The sequence below is a fragment of the Malaclemys terrapin genome, chromosome 4 (assembly GCF_027887155.1).
Source record: "Malaclemys terrapin pileata isolate rMalTer1 chromosome 4, rMalTer1.hap1, whole genome shotgun sequence".
Classification (NCBI taxonomy): domain Eukaryota; kingdom Metazoa; phylum Chordata; order Testudines; family Emydidae; genus Malaclemys; species Malaclemys terrapin.
In genome coordinates, this window is record NC_071508.1 from 48,211,729 (window position 1) to 48,225,153 (window position 13,425).

The 13,425-nt window shown below is 47.5% G+C and overlaps 1 protein-coding gene across 1 annotated transcript in view; it reads left to right on the forward strand.

Moving 5' to 3' along the window:
• The window catches only part of IGSF22 (immunoglobulin superfamily member 22), a 198,022-nt gene that overhangs the window by 29,454 nt on the left and 155,143 nt on the right, over nt 1–13,425 (forward strand). Inside the window, exon 2 of the mRNA XM_054025882.1 lies at nt 1,477–1,546. The gene's annotated coding sequence lies outside the window, so the exon portion shown is untranslated. The remainder of the gene's footprint in view (nt 1–1,476; nt 1,547–13,425) is intronic.

Consider the following 13,425-nt stretch of genomic DNA (forward strand, 5'->3'; position numbering starts at 1 on the left):
AGGGGTTCTAGGGATGTGCAAGAATTCACTCTTCAAACCCAGGAATATGTAGGGCTGAGCCCTTCTCTCATTGATACCTCCCTATGGTCCCCATTACTGTGTTGTCTGAGCATCACGCACTTTTTATTATAGTTATCCTACAACACCCCTGTGAGGTAGGGCAGTGCTATTATCCCCATTTTATAGCTGAGGTACAGAGAGACTAAGCAACTTGTCCAGCATCACATAGGAAGTCTGTAGGAGAGGGCAGACCTGAACTCAGGACGCTTGAGTGCTAGGCTAGCCCCCCAGCCACTGGACCAGCCTTCTTCTTTAAATAAGAAATTGGCAAAACTCTCACTGACTTCAGAGGTGCAGGATTGGGCCATAGAGTTCTTTTCTTGGTCTGTTGATAAACAATTTGAAGTGTTGGCCATGCTGCCCCCATGAGCACAACGATGGATACTTGATGGGTTAAAGTGTTTAGGCAGTTAAGTGCTTGCTGGGAGCCCGGTTCAGTAAACAGCTTACCATTTCCTGCAAGGGACTGGGTGCCCTAAATTCTTATGGACGATGCTGGGGTGCTCAGCCCCTTACATGCTCAGCCCTTGCCTGTGCATTTGACACTGTAAAATCTTTATTTTGCTGGACTCTCAATATTGTTTTTGTAAAAAGAGTATAGCACATATAAATATTACAGACAAGCCAGTACCACTTCTGTCCAGTATAAAATATACCATGAATGCAAAAGAGCCCTACTATGACATGGACTTTATATTTCATAATATGTCTCAATGGTATGCCGTGTATATGGCTCTGATCCTCTCCATTGATGCCAATAGGAGTTTTGCCATTGACTGTGATTTCAATGGGAGTTAGACACCTAATTTCCTTTGTGAATCCCACCCTGAGGTGCTGAGCACCCTCGCTTCCCTTTGAAGAGAGTGGGAAAGGAGGACACTCAGCGCCTTCCAAGATTGGGTCAAATGTTGCCTTTTATTATTATTTTATTATTTCCAAGTGTCAGAAACCAATTAAAAAATCCTCTGCTTTGTGCTATCCTCAAACAAACACCTGAACCAGAAGCTAGATTAATTTCAACCTTTTTTTAAAAAAAAAGTTATATAAAGACATTACCTCCTGGACTAAAATCCTGTATCCTGTATATCGTGTTTCAGCAAGTAATGAACTGTTTTGCTGAAGTATAATTAGGGATTTATAATGGAAACGCTGGTACAACCTTAACTATCCCATTGCAAATGTGACACTATTAATTAAGGGATCTCTGGGGTGCAGTACGCTCCTTGGTGAATTAGCCTTGTGGAAATTATTTGCAATTTGCAAATTGGTTTCCAGTTTTGTTTTTAGTTTTTCCGCCTTGTTATTGTACAAAGGAATTTTGATTCAGATAATATGAGATTCTGTTTTACTTTACATTTCTCTTTCATCTCTGCTAAAGAGCACTCTCCCTCCCCTTTTTTTTCTTCCATGCCTTAGGTGAGGGCTGTGGCATCTGATGATTCAGCTGGGGAAATCCTGGAGATGTGGTATAATGACTGTATTCTTGGTAAGTCTATTTAGTGCCTGTTTAGTATTGTAGGAAATTATTGCCCTGACCTCAACAACAGGTCAAATTCCGATCTGAACTCCCTGTATAAATCTGGTGTAATTCCTTTGAATTCAGAAGAGTTACTCCACATTTACACTGGTTTAACTGAGATCAGATTCTTGCCCAGTAGCATTGTGTAACTGGTACCTAGCATTTATTCTATTAGCAGACCCAGAGTAAGATCTAAATAGGTCTTTAATGCATGGGGGATGGGGGGAGGGGTTAGCTTGCCTCCTCCCATAGAAAATCCTCTGGAGGGGGATGAAGTTGGGGAATGAAAGACCACAACATAGTTTTTGTGGAGTTTCCTCTGAATCAGCTTGTGAGGTGGTGACTGCCCTCTATCTTGTGGCCTCAGAATGTGTGCTGATACCGTGAGGTCCCCGTGGATCTGAGGGAAATCACTGAAGGCCCAGGCTTTTTTTGTACACTACTACCATTCTCACTGGCTTTGAAGTCCCCAGCCCTCCCTCAGCACCCTGTCAGCACAGCTGCCTGCCTGCCATTTTCAATCCTTCTACAGGGGATTTGCATAATGTGGAGAACTCAGTTTACTTTTAAGTAGATTTCCCCACTGGGCTGGTGAGTAAATGCTGTCTGCAGCCCACACCATTCCCATGCATGGGTTTCCTGACCCTATAGAAAGGTGGGGGTCATGCAGGAAGAGTGGCAGCCCCACTCTGCTCAGAAAGGGAGCCATCCACTCTAAGGGAGGATCCTCTCTGCTCAGCAATCTTAGCAGGAAAATCTGTCCCTGTGTTATTCTGATATACAATTAGTACTTTAAGGATGGCTTTAACATGATTTGAGCCAGTTTTTTCCAGACCTCCTGTATCACCAAGAATTCTGTTTCTTTTTTCACCATGATATGGGATTTTAATCATTCTACTGAAAATATTCTGCACCCCTTACGGCTTGCCTAGGCATAGAGCAGAGGTGAGCAAACTACGGCCCGCGGGCCCCATCCGGCCCGTGGGACCGTCCTGCCCGGCCCCTGAGCTCCCCGGCTGTGCCTGGCCCCTCCCTCACAGCCTTAGCTAGCCGTGCCGTCAGCGCATTGGGCTGCGGGGCTGCGAGTTCCTGCTGGGCAGCGCAGCTGCGAGAGCCACCGGATGTAGTGTATTAAATTGCTCCTGGTAGGAATGTGCTACTTACTGAGCACTGGGACTGGCAGGTGTAAGTAGTACACTGTAAGCAGCACATTCCTATGGTGAGCAATTGAATACACCACACCCCAGTAGGGAAGGCTGTACCTCCCCAAACTGCCTGGCCCCCGCCCCTTACCCGCCCCCCTCCCACTTCCCACCCCCTGACTGCCCCCTCCCAGGATCCCCTGCCCCTAACTGCCACCCCGGGATCCCACCTCCTATCCACCACCCCCACACCCTGTCCCCTGACTGCCCTGATCCCTATCCACACCCCCGCACCCTGACAGGCCTTCCGCGACTCCCACGCCTATCTAACCCCCCCACTCCCTGGCCCCTTACCATGCTGCTCAGAGCACCAGGACTGGCAGCTGTAAGTAGTAGTACATGGTTAGTAGCACATTCCTCCAGGGAGCAATTTAATACACTATACCTGCCCTCCATACACTTTCGGAACCCCAATATCGCCCTCGGGCCAAAAAGTTTGCCCACCCCTGGCATAGAGTTAATCTTGAAAAACGATATGTGGATACTCTTATCCGGAGTAAGCGTCCCTTCTTCCAAAATATTTTAATCTACTTTGGAAGTGGATTAAGCTAAACCAGAAAAGACACTCCTATTCCAGAATAAGAGTGTCCACGTGGAGTTATTCTGGGATAGTTTATTCTGTTTTAAATTCACACCCTACCTTATTCTGGAATAAATTTAATGTGTAGACAAGGCTTAGATGCTTATAAACCCATGGAATGCCTTAAATCAGGGGTTCTCAACCTTTTTCTTTTTGAGGCTCCCCCAACATGCTATAAAAACCCCACAGCCCACCTGTGTCACAACTGGTTTTCTGCATATAAAAGCCAGGGCTGGCATTAGGGGGTAGCAAGCAGGGCAGTTCCCCAGGGCCCCACGCCACAGGGGCCACCACAAAGCTACATTGCTCAGGCTTCAGCTTCAGCTCCTGATGGTGGGGCTCGGGGGCCTTGGCTGCAGACCCATGTGGCGGGGCTTTGGCTTTCTGCCCTGGGCCCTATCAAGTCTGATGTCAGCCATGCTTGGTGGACCCCCCTGAAACCTGCTCATGGTCCCCAGGGGGCCTCGGACCTCTGTTTGAGAACCAATGCCTTAAACTATGACTGTACTGATCAATGTAGAAGAAATTCCTCCTGCATAGTTGAGGTTAGATATTTCAAAAGAGCTTGGCTTCTATTCGGGCACCAAAATGAAGAGCCTAAGTTTTTCAACAGGGCTCAACACCCAGCAGTCACCACTGTTTTCAATGGGAGTTGTTGGGGGGCTGAGCACTTTTTGAATACCTGATCATTTCATTTAACTGCCTACATAGGGAGTGAACTCTTTTGAAAAATCTGGCCATTATAATGACTGGCCTCTTTCTAGGAGATGAAATAAGTTAGTAGTGGCACCATTAAAATGTATCACTTCACGACCATCGTACCTCCCCAGGCAGTTTTACAGTCCTCCGCGCCCCCAAGACAGCCAGAGATGGTCATTAGCCATGGAAGCTATTATTTTTTTATTTTAGCAAGTTACTCCAGCTAGGCACTCACTTAGGAATGGCATATCCTCTTCACTATGGGCACACCATGATAGGATCGGTTGCTACGTGGATAAACTTGACTAGCAACTCTTAAACTCAGCTAATGTTCTTTGGAAGCATGAAGGGCCATTGGCTACCTACACTCCTTCCCCTCTGTTGGGATGTGATTGTGCTCACTCGTTTCAATAGGAAGTAAGAATCAAGGGATCATGCACCCACAATCATGTATGCTGGCAATAGTCTTCAGAAAGATATTTACATAAGAATCAGGCAACTAGTCCAGAGCATAATGGTGATCATTGCCACCCTCTCCCAGGGAAATAAGAGGTACTTTCAACTTGTTGATTTTGCATGAGGAAGCCCCTCATTGTGTAGAATTTAAAGAAGTCGTGAACAGGTTCTGGGATCCTGTCAATAGTGAGTCCCTGCAAATAATAAGATAGCAGGTGGCCCCAGTTGTGAACAGCAGTATGAAAATACCCGTTAGCAGAATGTAGGTAGGCAAATAAGAAATGGGCAGGTTCCCTTAAAAGGTAGTCTTCTATGGGGGTGTTGTTAGTTTGCTCCGGAAAGCCCTTCCCACAGCTTACTTTGCCTGCTCAGAGGATGCTCAGAGATTTGAGCGTAAGCCAGTTGGCGGAGATGCCTCACTGATGCTAAATGTCTCCATGAATGCTTTGGCAATACCTCTGGCCATACGCTGAATACAGAATGACAGCATTTCAGCTTCTGTACATGAATTAATGGGCATGCACTGCAGTTTCTGTACAATAGGCATGTGATCTGTTTTTATCCCTTGTATATTGGTGTCGATCATAGCCAATATTCTGGCTTCCATGAAAGAAACTTTTAGCTACTTGCGTCAACCTTGAACTTCATGAGCTGCGCTGCAGAAGTTTTGCATAGTAGGAGTGAAATTCACCTGGGGCTGAAGGCCCTCCATGCCACTTAAGCCCAGTAATTGCCCTGAGTGACCTGAGGTGAGGGAAGAGTGATTAGCTGCACGGGACCCTGACCACTACAGCACAGGCTAGTGTGGAGTGTGGCATTGAGGATGAGCAAGGGGTAAGGCTACTGGATCTGCAGTTTTGTGGATCCAGCTGTCTTAATATTCCTCATAAGTGTCCCAGGCTGGAGGATGTGGCAATTTTGCTCCCCAGCCCTTATGCACTATATTAACATAAGGCCCAACTAGAGGAGCCCATCCTAGAGCCCTTAGATATTAGAGGTGATATTTGAGGATTATATTGTGACCTCTGGTACCAACTGGCACTGTGGCAAGAATTTTGTCCATTATGTAGGAGCATGAAGCAGGTTTCATTTCCTCTCACACACTTATTTTTCTTACATTAGAATCCTGCAAAAATGTAACTGTGCGCTTTGCGCCATCCTCATGAGAGCAGAGCTGCTTGGTTTGAGACAGGTCTTCCACGTGGCTATGAAAACAAGGGCCCCGATTCCGATCTCAGTTATACTGGTGTAAATCTGGAGGAACCATTGTTCCTGAGATTGTAGTTCTCCATTGGCATTACTCTAGATTTACACAAGTTGTATCTGCAATAAGAATCTGTCTTGGAGCTTATCTCACCAGACTTTTGTGCCTCCAGTAAATTGATTGCCAATTAACTTGAGGAAGTTAACATGTTTGTAAAGGCTGGTATGGATCCTCCAGACGTTTGATCCAAGCTGTTTGGTTTTTACCTTAAACTGATCCCTTCGGTAACCTGGTAACCTTTGTATCTTTGATCAAACATGGGGCGGGGAGCACCCACATTGGTCTTTACAAATGTGTTAACTACCTCAAGGTATCAGGCAGTCAATTAACGTGAGGTGCAACAGACTAGTGAAGAGGTACCCTCGCTGTGTTACTCTGTTGCTTCCATAGCTGAGGCCCTGTTACAGCTCCCCTTGTTTCTTCTCATGCTGATTCCACTGCACACCCATTATCAGTGGTCCCAGGGGACCCACACGGAGCATTCACATGCCCAGAGAAGGAAAATCTTAAAGGCAAAAAACAAGCAACTACTGGTGAGCAATTGAGAAGAAAATCAGTCTCAGTCATATGATGTTATAGGAGTCTTGAAGATTTAAAGATCAGCCTCATTTGTACTAGATAGTAAGGGCTCGATTGCAAACCACAGCCCTTTATAGGTGTGGAGCTACAATGGAGAGATTGTGCCTTGGGTACTCTGTCTTCCTCCATCTGCTCCTTGCAATGTGTGTGTGTGGGGGGGAGGTTTGCGGGGGGAAATAAGGGGAAGCGGTCTGTTCCATTCATTGCTCTGCCTTCTCCTCTGTGCCCAAGGATGAACAGGGGTGAGCAGTCCCCTGTACTCCTTAGAATGCAGGTAGCAGAGGGGTTGCTATTGTGTGTAGCTCTTGCACAGCACGCTGGCAAGAAACCTTCTTGGATGCTCCTCCAATCCAGCATTCCCATGCAACGGCTGCAAACAAACTGGCCCTCAGTATTTTACATTTATAGTATAGGACATATTGTGGTGGAATCCAACATACTTGTTTAGCTTATATACATACTGCACAGCTGAAATGCCAGCAGCTGTGTGTGGAGAACAGCAGCCAGCACACAGCCTGCTGACCAGTCATCTCACCATTACCTTGTCCTCCCCCTGTCTGTTTTCTACACATGCTGTCTCACATTTTACACTCAGACTATAAACTCTTCAGGATAGGCACTGACATTTTGTTGTGTACAATGGGCCTCTGGGCCCTCTCACCATACAAATAATACCTACGCAGGCGGTGCACACTTCCTAGCTTATGTAGGCTGGTCTTATTGTAAGCACCAGGGTTCCCCGTTCTCCCTGCCCCCTGGATGAGGTTCTCTGGCAGATTCTGGCATGGGAAAAAGGGGAGCACACAAAGCCAGTAGTGGGGGGAGAAGGAGGGTATGGGGGCAGATAGAGCCCCTGACATGGGTGGTGGTGGTGGTGATGTGGTAATGGGGATTCACAAAGAGTCCCTGCTGTGGGGGAAGAATAGTGGAGGCACACAGAACCCATGGTTGGGGGGATTGGGGAAACCTAGCATGGGGGGGGGAGGAAGGCACAGAGGGCATGGGGGAAATTGGATGGGAGTACACACACAGCCGCTGGTATTTGGGGCTGTAACAGGGCACATCTTTGCTCTTGTTTTGCCCCACAGAAACTGCACAGACTCCACTGGTTGTGCATTCACCGTGCCATTGATTTGAGTTCCCTCCACCAATACCACTACAGCCGTAGTACTTCAGTGCCCAGCAGTTTAGGTGATCCACCTCCTGGCACAGTCTACACCAGGGGTTAGGTCAACATAACTACATCTCTCAGGGATGTAGATTTCTCACACACCTGAGAAATGTACTTATGCCGATGTAAGTTCTCAGTGGAAACCGGCCCAAAGTGATAAGCGCACCGGCTCACCGGTTCGCAACCTGCACTCTGTCATGGGGGGGAGAATGGAGGCACACAGAATGGGGAGTATGAGAGGAAGTGGACTGGGAGACATACAGAAGTCCTGGAAGGCAGGTGATTGTGGGGAGTTGTAGGGAGTCCTGAAAAAGAAGAGTGGCACACAGGGAACTTGTGGGGGCAGCAGGAATGGAGGGATGCAGGAAGCACACCCCCAGTGTGTGCAATGAGCTTGGCCTACACAAGTTTTGAAGTGTGTGAGCCCCTAGTCCAGAGGTCCCCAAACTGTGGGGCATGCCCCCCTAGGGTGGTGCGGAGGAACGTTCAGGGGGGCACAGCTGGGGCCCAGCTCTGCTCCTGCCCTGGCTGCTGGCCCAGGGCCCTGGCTGCCAGCCCCTGGCTGCTCCCAGCTGTGGACCCAGCCTCAGCCCCCTTGCTCCTGTCCACATCCCCTTGGTCCTGCTCCCAGCTTGGGAGAGTTGGGGCGGATAGGAATGGTGCGAGATACAAAGTTTGAGGACCACTGCCCTTCTCTATAGACAAAGGCAGAGGTGCTTAAGGCTATTGTGTGATATAGGGATGTAAAAGTTTAACCAGTTAACCCAGGGGTCGGCAAGCTTTCAGAAGTGGTGTACTGAGCCTTCATTTATTCACTCTAATTTAAGGTTTTGCGTGCCAGTAATACATTTTAATGTTTTTAGAAGGTCTCTTTCTATAAGTCTATAATACATGACTAAACTATTGTTGTATGTAAAGTAAATAAGGTTTTTTAAATGTTTAAGAAGCTTCATTTAAAATTAAATTAAAATGCAGAGCCCCCCGGACCGGTGGCCAGGACCCGGGCAGCGTGAGTGCCACTGAAAATCAGGTTGTGTGCCGCCTTCGGCCCGTGTGCCATAGGTTGCCTACCCCTGGGTTAACCGATTAACCGATAAGCATCAGTCTTATTGGTTTTGGTTAACGATTAAACTCCGCTGCCAGTCGGAGCCCAGGAGTCCATTGCTGCCCGGGGTGGCAGCCAGGAGGGACCCCAGGTGTGCGGCCGGTCGCAGAGTCCCAGGTGTGGTGCGGGACCCCAGCCATGGCGGCTGGCAGGTGGGACCCCGGCCATGGGGGCCAACAGTGGGGCCCTGCCTAAAATGTGGGGGTGCTGCAGAACCCCCACACACCCATAGTTCCCCGGTTAAACGTTTTACCATGTAACCAATAAAATTTTAATTGGTTACATGGCTACTTTTTTAACTGCTATTTAAATCTCTAGTGTGATAAAGAGGTGGCAGGGGCTTTATATGATCCCCATTTCCCCTTAGTTTTTCAGTTTTCCTCAAAAGTCAGTTGCGTAGAACATTCCCTGAAATCTTAGAAGTGATCAGTCGCAGCGTTCAAAAAGTTACTCCATTACAGACAGACAGAAATGCCTTTGAGTTGAGTATAAGGCCTTCTGGGCACAGCCAATAACTAGATGGCATCAAAATGATAACAAGCAAAAGGAATCTTTTGGCCTAAACTTTATGAAATATAGTCCAGGAGCGTATGTTCATGCAAAGCAGAGAGTACCTTACTGTTTTAAAGTCTCATCTGAAAAAGTCACACGTGCATTAAAACATTAAGGTACTCAGTTTATATAAATGGGAAGAACGAAGGCTGTGTTGAGCCTGTTGAGATTAGGGTTGCCAATCCTCCTGGATTGGCCTAGAATCTCCAGGCCTAAAGATTAATCTTTTAATTATGTCATGTGATGAAACCTCCAGGAATACCTCCAAACAAAATTGGCAACCCTAGTTGGGATGCCGCATCAAATTTTATTTATGCACGGCCAATTATGCCATCCCTTCCACTGTACCAATGTATGGGACCCCATTGACTTTAAAAAGGACATGTTATGTGTCTGATATGTACTGAATTCAATGGGACTCTACAAAGGCACAGAGGTCTGTCAACCCATATGGATTCTGTTGCATTCTTGGGACCTCTATCTACAGTGAATCTATAGTTTTACTTCAAGCACTACATTCAGCCACTGTAGCTTTGTACAAAACTGAGAGCAGGGCATTCAAAGCAAACAAACTGAGGTCTTGATCCAAAACCCACCAAAGTTACTGGAAGGATTCCCATTGACTTAAATGGGCTTTGAATCAGAATTTAAATTAAGCCCCAGTTCAGGAAAATATCCCTATTCGTGACACCCTTAAGTAGATGCTTAAATTCAATTGAAGTCAATGGGATTTCAGTATATGCTTAAAGTTGAGCATGTGTCTAAGTGCTACCCTGGAAAAGGGATGGATTTAAGCACACATTTAAGTACTTTCCTGAACTGGGACCTTACTGTAGGCCAGTCCAGCTTCCACCAATGTGTAGTTACAGCCACCTTAACCTGAGGGGTTCCGGTATCTCTGATTGATGAGTACGTAATAAAGATGTAAAAATACAATAAATTGGTGATCATCTTTCTCGCCATGTGAGAAAGCAAAGGGATTGTGCCAATCAAATATGCGCATTAGATGACTAAGTGCTCCCACACTTTCAGTGTAGGCAGGGAATATGCTATGCTGCCACATATGTGCACCAGACACATACCAAATGCTTTTTATTCTGAGTGTTTTGTTTTGGGGGTTTTTTTAGATGAGAGTTCATCTCACTGAGCAGGATGTTTATCTCTGTGCCTGGAAAACAATATTGGTCATAATTTTTAATGGACGATAAAGTTTTTAAAACAGATAACCAATATGGATGCCCACCCTGAGTGACATCAGTACCTAAAGTGGTTGCTATAAATGTTCCTCAGGAGAGATTTGAGCATCACGCTTAGCATTTGAGTATATTACTAACTACTGAATGAACTTTTTTTTTCCCTATTGGAGGTGTTGCTGGAGAAGGGAAATTTTCACACGTAAGCCATATGATTTGAGTTTGATTTTCTTTCCTTGATAAAATATGTGTGATTAAAAAAACCTAACAAACTTGTATTAAGGAAATTAATTCCATCTAATTCTTGCTCAGATATGCATATATGTAACAAAATATGCATTCAGATACTACTAGGCCTAGTGCCAGAGAAATTGCTCTTAATACATACCCATACATGGTTACAGTTATTTGAATTACAGTAGCACCCACAGGCCCAAACCGAGATCAGGGCCCCATTGTGCTAGAATCTGTACAGGCACATAGTAAGAGACAATCCTTGCCCAAAGAGATTACAGTTTAGATAGGCAAGGCAAATGGGGCAACAGAGACACAGAGAGGTGAAGTGACTTGCCCAAAGCAGTACCACAGGTCTGTGGCAGAGCCAGGAATGGCACCCAGGTATCCTGAATCCCAGTCCTGTGCCCTAGCCACTAGATAATAATGCTTCTTAGATAGATAGATAGATAGTTTGATCTGGTCAAAAATTTTCAAAAATCTGAAATGTGGACAAAATTTTTCATGAACATTTTCCACCATATTTTGATCATAAGGTCATATGATGGGGAGCATGTGACTAAAAACCAGGCCTCCTAGGATAAAAGAGTAGTCTGGTCAAAAGGAGAGCAGATCTGAGAGAGATACTAGGAAGATCAGACCTAGTAGTCAATACTCCATCAAGAATATCTGGGCCTGTCAGTGGTGATGGAACTTGAGGGTGTTGGCTTGAAGTAGTAATAACAAACACCAAATACACGGTTTCCATCATCAACACCACACTATAAAAATAGTTCCAGCACCCCTGGGGCCAGTCAAGAAAGCACCAGTGAGGAAGCCAGGCATGGAGTGTATAGAGGCCCTTGGAGGGAAAGAGAGGGAAATTTAGGCTGCAGGGCAGACAGGTCTAGAAACCCATGGTAGAGTGTGTAGGTGGATTCCCTATATATTGCCACACTATGAGGTAGTGCAGTAACCCCTGGAGAAGGAACTGAATAGATCCCAGTGTGGCTGAAGACAAGGTGAAAGAGGACAGACCTTCAGAGGGAGGGTTGTACCCTGTAGAAGATCCTGGGGTAGAAAATTTGGTTTGGAGTTCATATTGGACTTAAACCCGTGGAAGGGGTGGACATTTGGACTTAACTGGAGGGCTAAATAATTGCAAGGACCTGACAGCATTGGGAGCTGGTGAATGACTGACACTAAGGGAAAACTGAGGCAGAGAAAGGGTCTGATGCGTGGTTTAGAGAGCTCCTGCTGCACAGTTCCTATCCAGCAACATACCTGACCCCACACGTATAACCCATTTACTTCAGTAGGACTTACCATGTGCTTAAGTGCTTTGCTGATTCAGGACCTCAAAGGAACAGTGGGAGAATATTTCCCCAACAGCATCTTGTGCCATAGTAGTGGTGATAGTGATATGTATTATAAGCCCCACAGGGCTGTTTCCATAAGTTGCCTGTGCAATGACTGTCTTCCAGAAATTAAGATTTCTCCATTTTTTCCAGCAAAGGAAAAGAGAAGAGTAGCAATTTTTAATCCTCCGCTGCCCTCTCACTTTGTGAAATGTTTACTCTTTGCTAGATTTGCATTAAAATTCTATGTAGCAGTGCCTGCAGGTGTTAGTATCTCTCAGCTACTCTTGCAGGGCCAGAGCATGTGTGCAGATGGCTGCATGTACAATTGTGTATGTGCACAGGCAGACACTGGGGCTATGTCTAAACTTAAACCTCTGCAGATGCAGCACTGTAGCACTTCATTGTAGATACTCATTACAGTGATGGGAGGGGTTCTCCTGTCGCTGTAGTTAATCAGTTTCCCCAAGAGGCAGTATCTAGGTCAGGGGTGGGGAAATTTTTTGGCTCAAGGACCACATCGGGGTTGCGCAACTGTATGGCAGGCCAGGTGGGGAAGGCTGTGCCTCCCCAAACAGCCTGGTCCCTGCCCCCTATCTGTCCCCTCAACTCCCCGCCCCCCTCAGGACCCCCAACCCATCCAACTCCCCCCCCACTCCTTGTCCCCTGACCGCCCCCCTCCTGGGACCCCTGCTTCCATCCAATCCCCCTGCTCCCTGTCCCCTGACTGCCCCGACTCCTATCCACACCCCCACCTCCTGACAGCCCCCCCGGGACTCCCACCCTCTATCCAACTGCCCTCTGCTCCTCATCTCCTGACCACCCCCTCCCGGGACCCCCCGCCCCAACTGCTCCCTGGGATCCCACCCCTTTATCCAACACCCCCTGCTCCCTGTCCTCTGACTGCCCTCTCGACCCCTATCCACATCCCCGCCCCCTGACAGGCCCCCCAGGACTCCCACTCCCAACCCTCCCTGTTCCCCATCCCCTGACCGCCCCCCCAGAACCTCTGCCCCATCCAACCAACCCCTCCTCCTGACTGCCCCCCCAGGATCTCCCGCTCCCTTACCCAACCCCCCCGCTCCCCGCCCCCTTACCAGCAGCAGGAGCTCGCAGCCATGACACCTGGCCAGAGCTAGCTGCGCTCCCCACACTGCCCAGCGGGAGGGGCGGGCCAGAGTGCGGCCCGCGTGGCGGCGTGGCTGTGGTGGAGGGGGGACAGTGGAGGAGGGGCCAGGGACTAGGCTCCCCGGCTGGGAGCTCAGGGGCTGGGCAGGATGGTCCCGCGGGCCGGATGTGGCCCGTGGGCCGTAGTTTGCCCACGTCTGATCTAGGTCAATAGAAGAATTTTTCCATTTACCTACTGCTGTCTATGCCAGGGGTCAGGTCAGTTTTAACTATGTCACTCAGAGTTGTGGATTTTTCACACCCCTGGGCGACATAGCTGGTTGACCTAACTTTTTAGTATAGACCT